Here is a 14,264-nt window from a genome sequence, read left to right on the forward strand (position 1 = left end):
TCCCTGAACTTAACTGACTTTAGCTTGAATATAACACACTCTTTTTCAGTAGCTGAAACATGCACTTAATACTTGTGATATTAGCTACAAGCATACAGTAGTTAGCGGCTGGAAATTCTGTAATTGGACGACATGCATGAGCTAAACAGGTTAACAATGCTACCAGTTGGCGACAGAACAAATGTACATATGTAACAAGATAACCGACACTAGCAAGGTTTCAGGAGCATGTATTAATCATCTTAAACAATCCCCAACAATATAAGGCCCCAACTTACATTGCGGAGGCACGCACAAACACTTCTAGAAAACAGACTGAAAACTTGGTCCCCTGKCACATTTTGCATCTTTATTGGCTAAAGACAAAAACAACTCTAAGCTGGGATCCAGGAAAATGAAAGCAGTTATATACAATTAAAAACATTACATTTCACAACGGATTTCATAACACATTGTGTTCCCTCAGGCCACTACTCTATTACAGTACCACATACTGTATCTACAACACAAAATCCATGTGCACGTGTATGTAGAGTGCGTATGTTATGTTGTGTGTATGTCTCGTCACAGTCCCCGATGTTCCTTAAGGTGTAGTTTTATCTTATCTTGTTTTTTCTGATATTACTGTTGGCATGAGTTAATTTATGTGGAATAGAGTTCCATGTAGTCATAACTCCATGTAGTACTGTGCGCCTCCTATAGTCTGTTCTGGACTTGGGGAATGTGAAGAGACCTCTGGTGGCATGTCTTGTGGGGTATGCATGGGTGTCTGAGATGTGTGCTAGTAGTTTAAACAGACAGCTCTGTGCATTCAACATGTCAATACTTCTCACAAATACAAGTAGTGATGAAGTCAATCTCTCCTCTGCTTTGAATGAGGAGAGATTGACATGCATATTATTAATGTTAGCTCTCTGTGTTGATTTAAGGGCTAGCCGTGCTGCCCTGTTCTGGCCAATTGTACTTTTCCCAAGTCCTTCTTTGTGGCACCTGATCATACGACTGGACAGTAGTCCAGGTGTGACAAAACTAGGGCCTGTAGGACCTGCCTTTTTTGTTGTTGTTGCGATCTTTAAAAAGCAGAGCATTGCTTTATTATGGACAGACCTCTCCCCATCTTAGGTACTGTTGCATCAATATGTTTTGACCATGACAGTTTACATATCTTCAACATAGGAATCACTACAAAACATCTTGTATGACCTCTTATACACTTTGGAACTTTGGTGTTCCTTGATATGGRTACTATATTATGATCACTACATCCGATGGATTTGGATACTGATTTAGAGCAGATTTCTGCATCATTAGTAAAGATATGATCAATACATGTGGATGATTTAATTCCTGTGCTGTTTGTAAATACCCAGACTGAACCAGGTTGCAGGCACTGGTTAGTTTGAAGATTTTTCTTGAGTGGGCAGCTAGATGAAAGCCAGTCAATATTTAGGTCACCCAGAAAATATACCTCTCTGTTGATCACATACATTATCAAACATTTCACAGTGTCATTTCACTTGTGACAGAAGTGCACAATGTTTGCAGTGTCACACATTGATTCCTATGCAACCAGTTTATCCCCAAGTGATGTCACATAGCAATTGACAGAAATTCAACTGTTTTTTAGAAAGGAGTGGCTCCTAATCCATGATTGGAAATTTTATTTCTGAGGCTCTATATTGGTCATCACTAGTTACCACAGCCACAAAGTCATAAACCCTGCCTATTTCTACCTTTTCTCTTCTTAAAATCAGATGTTAAACCTAACCTTAACCACACTGCTAACCTTATGCTTAACTCTAACCTTAAATTAAGACCAAAAAAGCAACGTTTATTTTCATACATTTTTATGATATAGCTTTGTGGCTGTGGTAACTAGTGAAAACCCTCTGTATCCGTGAGTGCACAAATTCTTATAGCCTCTCCCAGGAATGTGGGATCTCATTTTCTCATGCCGAAACCAGATTAGATAGATACCAGTAGTTAAATCAGAGTTCAATGTCAGGGCTGAGGAAGATGGCGGATGTTTTGTTTGAAACGGCTGGCATATCGAGTGGAGATGAGAGTGAGAAGGAATGGATTACAGTGGCAAACAAGAAGGGAAATAAGAGAAGTAAAGTGGTCGTGGAATCTAGTAAATCCAAGCCTTGTTCTGACAATTGTTTTAGTTGGAGTGAGGGTTTTGGACTGATGGTGTTATCTGGGAGATCTGTTTGACATCTCAATGAAAATCATAGATCCGTTGTATGAGTTTGCGTCAGTGGGGATAGCAAGAAGTGGGTTTATTATTATTGTGTGTCCAAGGAGCAGAAGGAGTGTTCTTTGTACTTGAATATATCAGATTGGAATGTGATTGGAATGTGTTGTGTGGATCTGCGAAGCAGGGTGCCTATCAAAGGGTTTATTGCTGGAGTTGCACTAGAAGTGAGTGTAAAGGATGTAACTGAAGAAGTAGATGCAGTGGTTGGTGCAAGCAGACTGACCTGTATGGTTGATGGAGTGAGGAATCTCACTTCTTGGAAGAAGACTCTCTCCATTCGCATGTATTTTGGGGTTATGTGAGATACCCTGTAAGAGCCTTTGTGCCCGAACCCATGCAGTGTGATAAATGTAAACTACTTGGACATGTGTCAAGTGTATGTAGTCTTATGCCAGTATGTAATCTTATGCCAGTTGAGGCGAAATGCTGCAACTGTGGTGGAGGGCATGCGCCTGAATTCATGAAGTGCCCTGTTGGGGTGAAAGAGGATGGGTTTTTGTATTGACATTTTTTTTGTATTGTATATGATGTTTTTTCCCCCCCCGTTTCCCGCAATGGATTTTTGTTTTTTGTTCACTACCCYTACAGTAGGTGGCGGCATGCACGTTTAACGTTAGTTTGCGGACCGTCATAAAACCAGAGAAGAAGAAGAAGAGTTAAWTGGCAAAAATATTATATTTGCAATGTCACTAAGCAAAAAACAAACAACCAAAACGTCAATGTCCACTACAATGTCAAAACATGATTTTGTCAGGAGTTCAGAACCATTTATTTGTGTAACCAGCCGTCATATCGGATTAGTCCACCAGGGACTTTTCATGACATGATTAGTAATCGATGTATGATCTATCCTGTATATATAAACTCAGCAAAAAATGAAATGTCCCTTTTTTAGGACCCTGTCTTTCAAAGATAATTCATAAAAATCCAAATAACTTCACATATCTTCATTGTAAAGGGTTTAAACACTGTTTCCCATGCTTGGTCAATGAACCATAAACAATTAATCATCATGCACCTGTGGAACAGTCGTTAACTTCTTATGGCTACAGGGGCAGTATTGAGTAGCTTGGATGAAAGGTGCACAGAGGTGCCCATAGAAGGAGGGCTATGTTCCATCGCACATCTGAAGTCAATGTAATTCTCCGGTTGGAACGTTATTCAAGATTTATGTTAAAAACATTCTAAAGATTATTCAATACATCGTTTGACATGTTTCTACTGACTGTTACGGAACTTTTGGACACTTTGTCTGCTTTTAGTGAACGCGCTTCCTGACGTTGGATTTGTTTACCAAACACGCTAACAAAAATAGCATTTGGACATAAATGATGGACATTACCGAACAAAACTAACATTCTTGTGGAAGTGGGAGTCCTGGGAGTGCATTCCGACGAAGATCAGCAAGGTAGTGAAGATTTTATAATGCTTTTTATGAGTTTTGTTGACTGCCACAATTTGGCGGTAACTGTATGGCTTGCTTTTGTGGCTGAACGCTGTTCTCAGATTATTGAATATTGTGCTTTTTTTTATTTTTACATTTACCCCCTTTTCTCCCCAATTTTCGTGGTATCCATATGCTAGTAATTACTATCTTGTCTCATCGCTACAACTCCCGTACGGGCTCAGGAAGAGACGAAGGTCGAAAGCCATGCGTCCTCCGAAACACCAACCCAACCAGCCGCACTGCTTCTTAACCACAGCGCGTCTCCAACCCGGAAGCCAGCCGCACCAATGTGTCGGAGGAAACACCGTGCACCTGGCTCCCTTGGTTTAGCGCGCACTGCGCCCAGCCCACCACAGGAGTCGCTGGTGGCGCGATGAGACAAGGATATCCCTACCGGCCCAAACCCTCCCTAACCTGGACGACGCTAGGCCAATTGTGCGTCGCCCACGAACCTCCCGGTTGCCGGCCGGCTGCGACAGAGCCTGGGCGCGAACCCAGAGTCTCTGGTGGCGCAGCAGTGCCCTAGACCACTGCACCACCCGGAGGCTCTGAATATTGTGCTTTTGCCTAAAGCTTTTTGAAATCTGACACAGCGGTTGCATTAAGAACACGTGTATCTTTAATTCTATGTAAAACATGTATCTTTCATCAAATGTTTATGATGAGTATTTCTGTTATTTGACGTGGCTCTCTGCAATTTCTCCGGATATTTTGGAAGCATTTCTGAACATGGCGCCAATGTAAACTGAGGTTTTTGATATAATATTAACTTTATCGAACAAACAATAAAAAAACAAAAAAAATAAAAAAAATATAGTATTGTGTAACATGAAGTCCTATGAGTGTCATCTGATGAAGATCATCAAAGGTTAGTGATTAATTTTATCTCTATTTCTGCTTTTTGTGAATCCTCTCTTTGGCTGGAAAAATGACTGTGTTTGTCTGTGATTTTGCGGTGACCTAACATAATCGTTTGTGGTGCTTTCGCTGAAAAGCCTATTTGAAATTGGACACTTTGGTGGGATTAACAACAAGATTACCTTTAAAATGGTATAAGATACATGTATGTTTGAGGAATTATAATTATGAGATTTCTGTTGTTTGAATTTGGCGCCCTGCACTTTCACTGGCTGTTGTCATATCATCCCGTTAACGGGATTTCAGCCATAAGAAGTTTTAAGACACTAACAGCTTACAGACAGTAGGCAAATAAGGTCACATTTATGAAAACGTAGGACACTAAAGAGGCCTTTCTAATGACTCTGAAAAACACCAAAAGAAAGATGCCCAGGGTCCCTGCTCATCTGCGTGAACGTGCCTTACGCATGCTGCAAGGAGGCATGAGGACTGCAGATGTGGCCAGGGCAATAAATTGCAATGTCCGTACTGTGAGACGCCTAAGACAGCACTACAGGGAGACAGGGCGGACAGCTGATCATCCTCGCAGTGGCAGACCATGTGTAACAACACATGCACAGGATTGGTACATCTGAACATCACACCTGCGGGACAGGTACAGGATGGCAACCACTACCTGAGTTAAACCAGGAARGCACAATCCCTCCATCAGTGCTCAGACTGTCCGCAATAGGCTTAGAGAAGCTGGATTGAGGGCTTGTAGGCCTGTTGTAAGGCAGGTCCTCACCAGACATCACCGGCAACAACGTCGCCTATGGGCACAAACCCACCGTCACTGGACCAGACAGGACTGACAAAAAGTGCTCTTCACTGATGAGTCACGGTTTTGTCTCACCAGGGGTGATGGTTGGATTCGCGTTTATCGTCAAAGGAATGAACGTTACACCGAGGCCTGTATTCTGGAGCGGGATCGATTTGGAGGTGGAGGGTCCGTCATGGTCTGGGGCAGTGTGTCACAGCATCATCAGACTGAGCTTGTTGTCATTGCAGGCAATCAACGCTGTGCGTTACAGGGAAGACATCCTCCTCCCTCATTTGGTACCCTTCCTGCAGGCTCATCCTGACATGACCCTCCAGCATGACAATGCCACCAGCCATACTGCTCGTTCTGTGCGTGATTTTCTGCAAGACAAGAATGTCAGTGTTCTGCCATGGCCAGCGAAGAGCCCGGCTCTCAATCCCATTGAGCACGTCTGGGACCTGTTGGATCGGAGGGTGAGGGCTAGGGCCATTCCCCCCAGAAATGTCTGGGAACTTGCAGGTGCCTTGGTGGAAGAGTGGGGTAACATCTCGCAGCAAGAACTGGCAAATCTGGTGCAGTCCATGAGGAGGTGATGCACTGCAGTACTTAATGCAGATGCACCAGATACGGACTTTTGCTTTTGATTTTGAACCCCCCCCCCTTTTGTTCAGGAACTGATTATTCCATTTCTGTTAGTCACATGCCTGTGGATGTCTCAGTTGTTTAATCTTTTTATGTTCATACAAATATTTACACATTTTAAGTTTGCTGAAAATAAAGGCAGTTGACAGTGAGAGGATGTTTCTTTTTTTGCTGAGTTTATGTAATTCTGTGTGATTTATTTAGGTATTTAGTAAATAAATAATTTGGCCAATTTGTGTATTCCTGATTCAACTTGTTAACCAGGGTTCGTGCAGATAACCAAGTACTTTATGGCAATCAGAATGAGACTGAATAAGGTGATTATTAATAATTGACTGCTATTGATATTAAAGATCTTCAGATTCGGGAGATAACCGCTCTATATAAATGAATGCTTCCGTGGTGCCCCAGGTTATTAATGGTTTAATTGTTGCATTGTTTATTTCAATCACATAATCAATTAAACGTTAGGTAATCGATTTGTAATTTAATCCTAGTCAGAGACACGGCAGTACCCTTTCCCAGATCTATCTCGACACAATCCTGTTTGGGAGCTCTATGGACAATTCCTTCGATCTCATGGCTTGGTTTTTGCTCTGACATGTACTGTCAACTGTGGAACCTTATGTAGACAGGTATGTGCCTTTCCAAACCTTGTCCAATCAATTGAATTTACCACAGGTGGACTCTCCAATGAAGTTGTAGAAACATCTCAAGGATGATCAATGGAAACAGGATGCACCTGAGCTCAATTTCGAGTCTCACAGCAAAGGGTCTGAATACGTATGTAAATAAGGTATCTGTTTTTTAGCTTTAATACATTTGCAAAAAAATCTAAAAACCTCTTTTTGCTTTGTAATTATGGGATATTGTGTGTAGATTGATGAGAAAAATATTATATTTCATCAATTTTAGAACAAGGCTGTAATGTAACAAAATGTGGAAAAAGTTAAGTGGTCTGAATACTTTCCAAAGGCACTGTATAAGCTGGAAGTGGAAGCCTAAGTATTGTTGTCCATTAGTTTACTAATGGAGGGGTGGTAGGCTTAGGGGGAAATGGTAAAGCATAAAAATATATTTAATTCGTTTACTCCAGTTAGGGGAGGGGTGGTAGGTTTTGGGGAAAATAATAAAGACGAAAAATACATTTAAAAAAACATATTTTAAAAGATATATATGGGGGATTGGAAATGATGCTGACAATTACATTGTTAGAAGCCACAATATATCTGCAATATTAAAGCTGATCAACCACCTAAATAAAAAAGTATTCGCAGCCCTCAAATTTTTACAGCCTGAATTGAACATTTATTAAATTGAGATTTTGTGTCACTGGCCTGCATCATGTTATGGGTATGCTTGTCATCGGCAAGAACTAGGGAGGGTTTTTTTAATAAAAAGAAATAGAGCTAAGCACAGGAAAAATCCTAGAGGATAACCTGGTTCAGTCTGCTTTCCAACAGACACTGGGAGGCAAATTTACCTTTCAGCAGGACAGTAACCTAAAAAGGCCAAACATACACGGGAGTTGCTTACCAACACATCATTGAATGTTCCTGAGTTGCCTAGTTATAATTAAATCAGCTTAAAATCTATGGCAAGACTTAAAAATGACTGTCTAGCAATGATCAACAACCAAATTTGACAGAGCTTGAAGAATGTAAAAAATAATAATGTGCAAATATTGTACAAACAAAGGTGTGCAAATCTCTTGGAGACTTACCCAGAAAGACTCACATCTGTAATCGCTGCCAAGGTGATTCTAACATGTATTGACTCAGGGATGTGAATAATTATGTCAATTAGATATTTATGTATTTAATTATCAATACATTTGCAAATATTTATGGAGTCTTGTGTGTAGATGGGTGAGGAAAAAATGATAATTTCATCCATTTTGAATTCAGACTGTAACACAACCAAATCTGTAATAAGTCAAGGGGTGTGAATACTTTCTGAAGGCACTGTACCTCCTCCCTATAAGCTGACTCGTCATTGTTCATTATCAGGCTTGCAGCCATGGTGTCTTCAGCAAACTTGATGATGGAGTTGGTGTCGTACAAAGCCACGCAGTCGTGGGTGAACAGGGAGTACAGCAGAGMACTGAAGACAAACACCTGGGTTCCCATGTGTTAAGAGTCAGTGTGGAGGAGATCTTGTTGCCAATCCTCACAGCCTGTGGTCTGCCCGTTAGGAAGTCCAGGATGCAGTTGCACAGGGTGGTGTCCAGACCCAGGTCTCTGATCTTGGTGTTGAGCTTGGAGGGAATAATAGTGTTGAACACTGAACTGTGGTAAATAAACAACATTCTCACATAGGTGTTTCTCTTGTCTAGATGTGTTACGGCCACGTGAATAGCGATGGAAGTGCTTCAGGTCCTGAGCTACAGGCAGTTAGATTTGGGTGGTATGTAATTTTAGGCAAAAATTGAAAAAAAGGAGTGGATCCTTAAAAGCAGGTGGGCACTACAGCTTGGGACAGGAACAGCTTGAAGGTGTCAGCTAAGACGTCCACCAGCTGGTCAGCACACACTGAGTACGCGGCCAGGGATGCCATCTGGGCCAGCAACTTTGTAAGTATTCACTCTTTTGAGTCCTTCTGGGTGAGAAGATTGCATGGAGAAGATTCTTGCTGGCTAATGATCTTGTACAGTTCGCTGAGTGCCGCCTTAGTGTTTGCTTGTGGCGGTATGTACAAAGCTGTTATAATAATACACATGAAATCCCTCAGCATATAGTGGGGTCGGCATTTTAGCATCAGAAACTCCAGGTTGGGCTAACAGGAACTCTCAATGTTTTCAACTTCGGTACACAAGGATTTGTTTATGAGGAAATATACCCCTGCCCTCGACTCTTAACCGAAGCCGCCGTGCGATCCATTCGGAATATGGAGCCTTCTGGTTGAATAGCAGAGTCGAGTGTATTGTCCTTAAGCCACGTCTCAGTAAACACAAAGACACAGCATTCCCTGATGTCCCTCTGCGATTGAAGCCTTGCTCTGAGTTCAAAGTTTATCTGAATTCACAAGGTTTATCTGAGTTTACAATGGAAACCGATGCAACCCTGCTGGCTATGTGGCTAGCTACATGACCAGTGGTGCCAGTGAAGTCCATATGAGATTCAAGGCACTCTGATAAGTGCCATCATGCAGAAATAGCAAAGAAAATAATGTTTGATGAGCTAGCTAAGTTAGCTAGCAAGGTATACCGGTTAACAAAGGGGATGCTAGCTAGCTTAATTTGAATGCATGGCAGGACCAGTTTTGTCAAAGATCAATGGTAGACCGTCTTTGGTGTTGTGTCAACATTCAACTATTGGCAAAAACGCCGGCACATACACATATGCAGCGCTCATGCAATGCAATTATCTTTTATTATCTGTAGTTAGTAGTTAGTACACAAACTCACATAGCTATGAGCGAGCATGTTGAAAACAGTAAAGTAGCTAGCTATATGTGTTATCTCCAATAGCTTGCAATTGCATAAAAAATACATACGACAAAATACACTATATATACAAAAGTATGCGGACACCCTTTCAAATTAGTAGATTTGGCTATTTCAGACAGAACCATGTATAAAATCGAGCATACAGCCATGCAATCGCCATAGACAAACATTGGCAGTATATTGGCCTTACCCGAAAAGCTCAGTGACTTTCAGCGTGGCACCGTCATAGGATGCCACCTTTCCAATAAGTCAGTTCTTCAAATTTCTGCCCAGCTATAGCTGCCCCAGTCAACTGTAAGTGCTGTTATTGTGAAGTGGAAACATCTAGGAGCAACAACTTCTCAGCCAGGAAGTGGTAGGCCATACAAACTCACAGAACAGGACTTCAGAGTGCTAAAGCGCGTAGCAGGCAAAAAATTGTCTGCAACACTCAGTTGTAACTCTCCCTACCGAGTTCCAAACTACCTCTGGAAGCAAAATCAGCACAAGAACTGTTCGTTGGGAGCTTCATGAAATGGGTTTCCATGGCCGAGCAGCCGCACACAAGCCTAAGATCACCATGCGCAATGCCAAGTGTCGGCTGGAGTGATGTAAAGCTTGCCGCCATTGGACTCTGGAGCAGTGGAAAGGCGTTCTCTGGAGTGATCAATCTTCACCATCTGGCAGTCCGATGGATGAATTTGGATTTGGTGAATGCCAGGAGAACGCTACCTGCCCGAATGCATAGTGCCAACTGTAAAGTTTGTTGGAGGAGGAATAATGATTTGGGGCTGTTTTTCATGGTTCGGGTTAGGCCCCTTAGTTCCAGTGAAGGCAAATGTTAACGCTACAGCATACAATGGCATTCTAGACGATTCTATGCTTCCAACTTTGTGGTAACAGTTTGGGAAAGGCCCTTTCTTGTTTCAGCATGAAAATACCCCGTGCACGAAGCGAGGTCCATACAGGAATGGTTTTTCGAGATCGGTGTGAAGGTCTGACTTCAAACTCATCAAACACCTTTAGGATCAATTGTAACGCCGACTACGAGCGAGGCCGAATCGCCCAACATCAGTGCCCGACCTCACTAATGCTCTTGTGGTTGAATGGAAGCAAGTCCCCACAGAAATGTTCCAAAATCTCGTGGAAAGCCTTCCCAGAAGAGTCGACACTTATAGCAACAAAAGAGGGACCAACTGTATATTAATGCCCATGAATTTGGAATGAGATGTTCGACGAACAGGTGTCCACATACTTTTGGTCATGTAGTGTATCCCTCAATACATTGCGTATTAGTCCACTGACATTTGGCCCGTAGTTCCTGCTTAGGAAAGAAGTGGAGACCGTTTTCAGGGACCTACCAAATCACAATAAACAGTGAACAGCGAGGGGGATGGTTTGGGAGATGGTTTTTGGAGAAACAACCATACGACCGACCACTAGGTGTCATTGAATACCCACAGATCAAATCAAATTGATTTCAACAGTACTTGATAGAGTCCACTAGTTTTCTACACTGGTGTAAAATGTCACCATTGCATATCATTTGTATATTAACATATCTTGGACATTTATGGAGAACACTTATGGATCTATTAGACACATACATGCATACATCTATGTATTTTCTCTGTAAACTGATTTGACAACTGATTTGCATTTCTGGATTGAGGTGGGGTTAACTAAATGAGAAATGGCAATCCAGGGGAAATGGAAATACTGTACAACATACATTGTGATATCAAATGCCTTCTTACACTTTAAGATGGGGGACGCAACCAAGCCCACGTGAAACCATTCATGAAAACAAATGATCTGAAGTACTTAGGCCCTTACCAACTGACTATAATTTTTTTTTATTTTATTATAGATACCCCAAAATAGATTGAATGGGCTTGTCATTCACACAGTATTGATGAAACACCAAGTGCGTTTTTATCTAAATATGGGTATACGAGGACATCTTGTGGTCATAGGGTTTTTCCTCAGTCACTAGCTATCATAAAAGTGTATCCCCCTTCACAAGCTCGATGTTGAGCGTGTCCCCTTTCCTATGCAAACATTTGTATGCACTTGCATGAAATGCAATGAGATATATTTGACGCAGGTATTTACTTTGCAACATGTATTTTCATTGAGTAGATCGAACAAATATTACTGTACTTGCGTTTTTGTACCCCTTTACTAGCTAGCTACTGTAGATGGGTCAGTCCAGTCCCAGAGGCAGTCCGTTCTGCATGCCTTCTTGACTTCGATACAATGTGTCGTCATGCATTTGTGCATGCAGACTGCTGATAACTGTCATAGCTACCTTGCTAGCTAATTTAGCTAGCTCATCAACCAGTATTTTATTTGCTATTTCTGTTTGATGGCACTTATTAGAGCCTTAGAGCACCACTGGTCATCTAGCTAGCCGTTAGCCAGCAGGTTTATCGGTTTCCAGTGGACTAGGAGAACATTTGACATGCTGTAATGGTGCGATGACATGCCCTCAGATGATGAGATCATAAAAAAATGTCCCTCTTTTAAGTACCTCTCGAAAATCCTAATTTAATTACAGCTAACTGTTCAACACAGTTCAGTCTGTTATCTTAGCTAGCTAGCTAATGCCGATACACCATAGTCGTGGGTCTGCAAAATCAAGCAAATAGTATAGTATGGAACTCATGACAAAATCATGTTTTGACATTATAGTGGCTATTGATGTTTTGGTTGTTTTGCTTTGTACTTTGCGAATAGCATTTTATTGCCATTTAACTCTGCTGTAACTACCTGTATGTATCTAATCCGGTTTTGGCAGGAGAAAATGAGTGAAGTCCCAATTTCCCTCAAGAATTTGCGCACTCACGGCTACGGAGCCTCAGAAATAAAAGACAGTCACGGATTAGAAGCCACTCCCATTTTTAAAATGAGGTGAAATTAGATTACTATTGTTTGTGAACAGGCTACTGGGTGGTTGTTGAGTTGTTTTGTAACAGTTGTTTGCTATCACGTTTTAAGGTATGACCCTGAAGAAACCAAAGTTTATTCTTTAAACAGGGACAGGCAAACAACAGGTCAAGGTAGGCAGGGGTCAATAATCCAGAGAGGGTGTAAGGCACCGGAACAGCAGGCGGGCTCAGGGTCAGGCAGAGGTCGGTAATCCAGAGTAGTGGGGCAAAGGTACAGGATGACAGGCAGGCTCAGGGTCAGGGCAGGCAGAACGGTCAGAACCGGGAAACTAGAAAACAGGAGCAAGGAACAGGCCGGAGCAGGGAAACAAAACGCTGGTAGATTCTACAAACAAAACGAACTGGCAACAGACAAACAGAACACAGGTATAAATACACAGAGGTAATGGGGAAGATGGACGACACCTGGAGGGGGTGGAGACAAGCACAAGACAGGTGAAACAGATCAGGGCGTGACAGTTTGCCCTGTTAAAATGTTTCATATACACCCTTTAATCTGGTAAACTATAACATGGAGAGAGGATGTTTGATGTTTATGTTTCATCACTACTCATTGACTACAGCTCAGCGTTCTACACCATAGTGCCCTCAAAGCTCATCAATAAGCTAAGGACCCTGGGACTAAACACCTCCCTCTGCCACTGGATCCTGGACTTCCTGACGGGCCGCCCCCAGGTGGTAAGGGTAGGTAACAACACATCAGCCATGCTGATCCTCAACACGGGGGCCCCTCAGGGGTGCGTGCTCAGTCCCCTCCTGTACTCCCTGTTCACTCATGACTGCACGGCCAGGCACGACTCTAACACCATCATTAAGTTTGCAGATGACACAACAGTGGTAGGCCTGATCACAGACAACGACGAGACAGCCTCTAGGGAGGAGGTCAGAGACCTGGCCGTGTGGTGCCAGGACAACAACCTCTCCCTCAGCGTGATCAAGACAAAGGAGATGATTGTGGACTACAGGAAAAAGATGACCGAGCACGACTCCATTCTCATCGACGGGGCTGCAGTGGAGCAGATTGAGAGCTTCAAGTTCATTGGTGTCCACATCACCAACAAACTAACATGGTCCAAGCACCAAGACAGTTGTGAAGAGGGCATGACAAAACCTATTCCCCCTCAGGAGACTGAAAAGACTTGGCATGGGTCCTCAGATCCTCAGAAGGTTCTACAGCTTCACCATCGAGAGCATCATGCCTGGTTGCATCGCTGCCTGGTATGGCAACTGCTCGGCCTCCGACTGCAAGGCACTACAGAGGGTAGTGTTGTTATCATCTATGCATAGTCACTTTAATAACTCTACCTACATGTACATATTACCTCAACTAACCGGTGCCCACGCACATTGACTCTGTACCGGTACCCATGTCCCCCCCACCCCCCTGTATATAGTCTCGCTATTGTTATTTTACTGCTGCTCTGCAATTACTTGTTACTTTTATTTCTTGTTATTATCCATATTTTGGGGCTTGTAAGTAAGCATTTCACTGTAAGGTCTACAGCTGTTGTATTCGGCGCATGTGACTAATAACATTTTATTTGATATCATTTAGGGACCTATTCCCTGTCAGGAAATCAGAATGCTTTCTTCTACACCTGTATTTGTACAAGTATACAAGAAATGCAATGCTTCTAAAACAGGTTTAAGTGTTCTGTTCTGCATACTTTAAATAATCCTAAGTAGTCAACAGAAGCTCATTTCTCAATTGTCCTCTGTTCCTCCGAGTGCTAATCCCACAGAAATGACATGTTGGGACACTAGAATTGACACATTATTTCAGCTGTTTTCCTTTACAGCAGAGTAGGCCTGTCTTCAGTTTTCTGGCCTAATGTAAAGAAACAGCAAGGTGCATAAGGGAATACACTGCATCCAAA

Source organism: Salvelinus sp. IW2-2015, linkage group LG15 (assembly GCF_002910315.2).
Source record: "Salvelinus sp. IW2-2015 linkage group LG15, ASM291031v2, whole genome shotgun sequence".
Taxonomy (NCBI): domain Eukaryota; kingdom Metazoa; phylum Chordata; class Actinopteri; order Salmoniformes; family Salmonidae; genus Salvelinus; species Salvelinus sp. IW2-2015.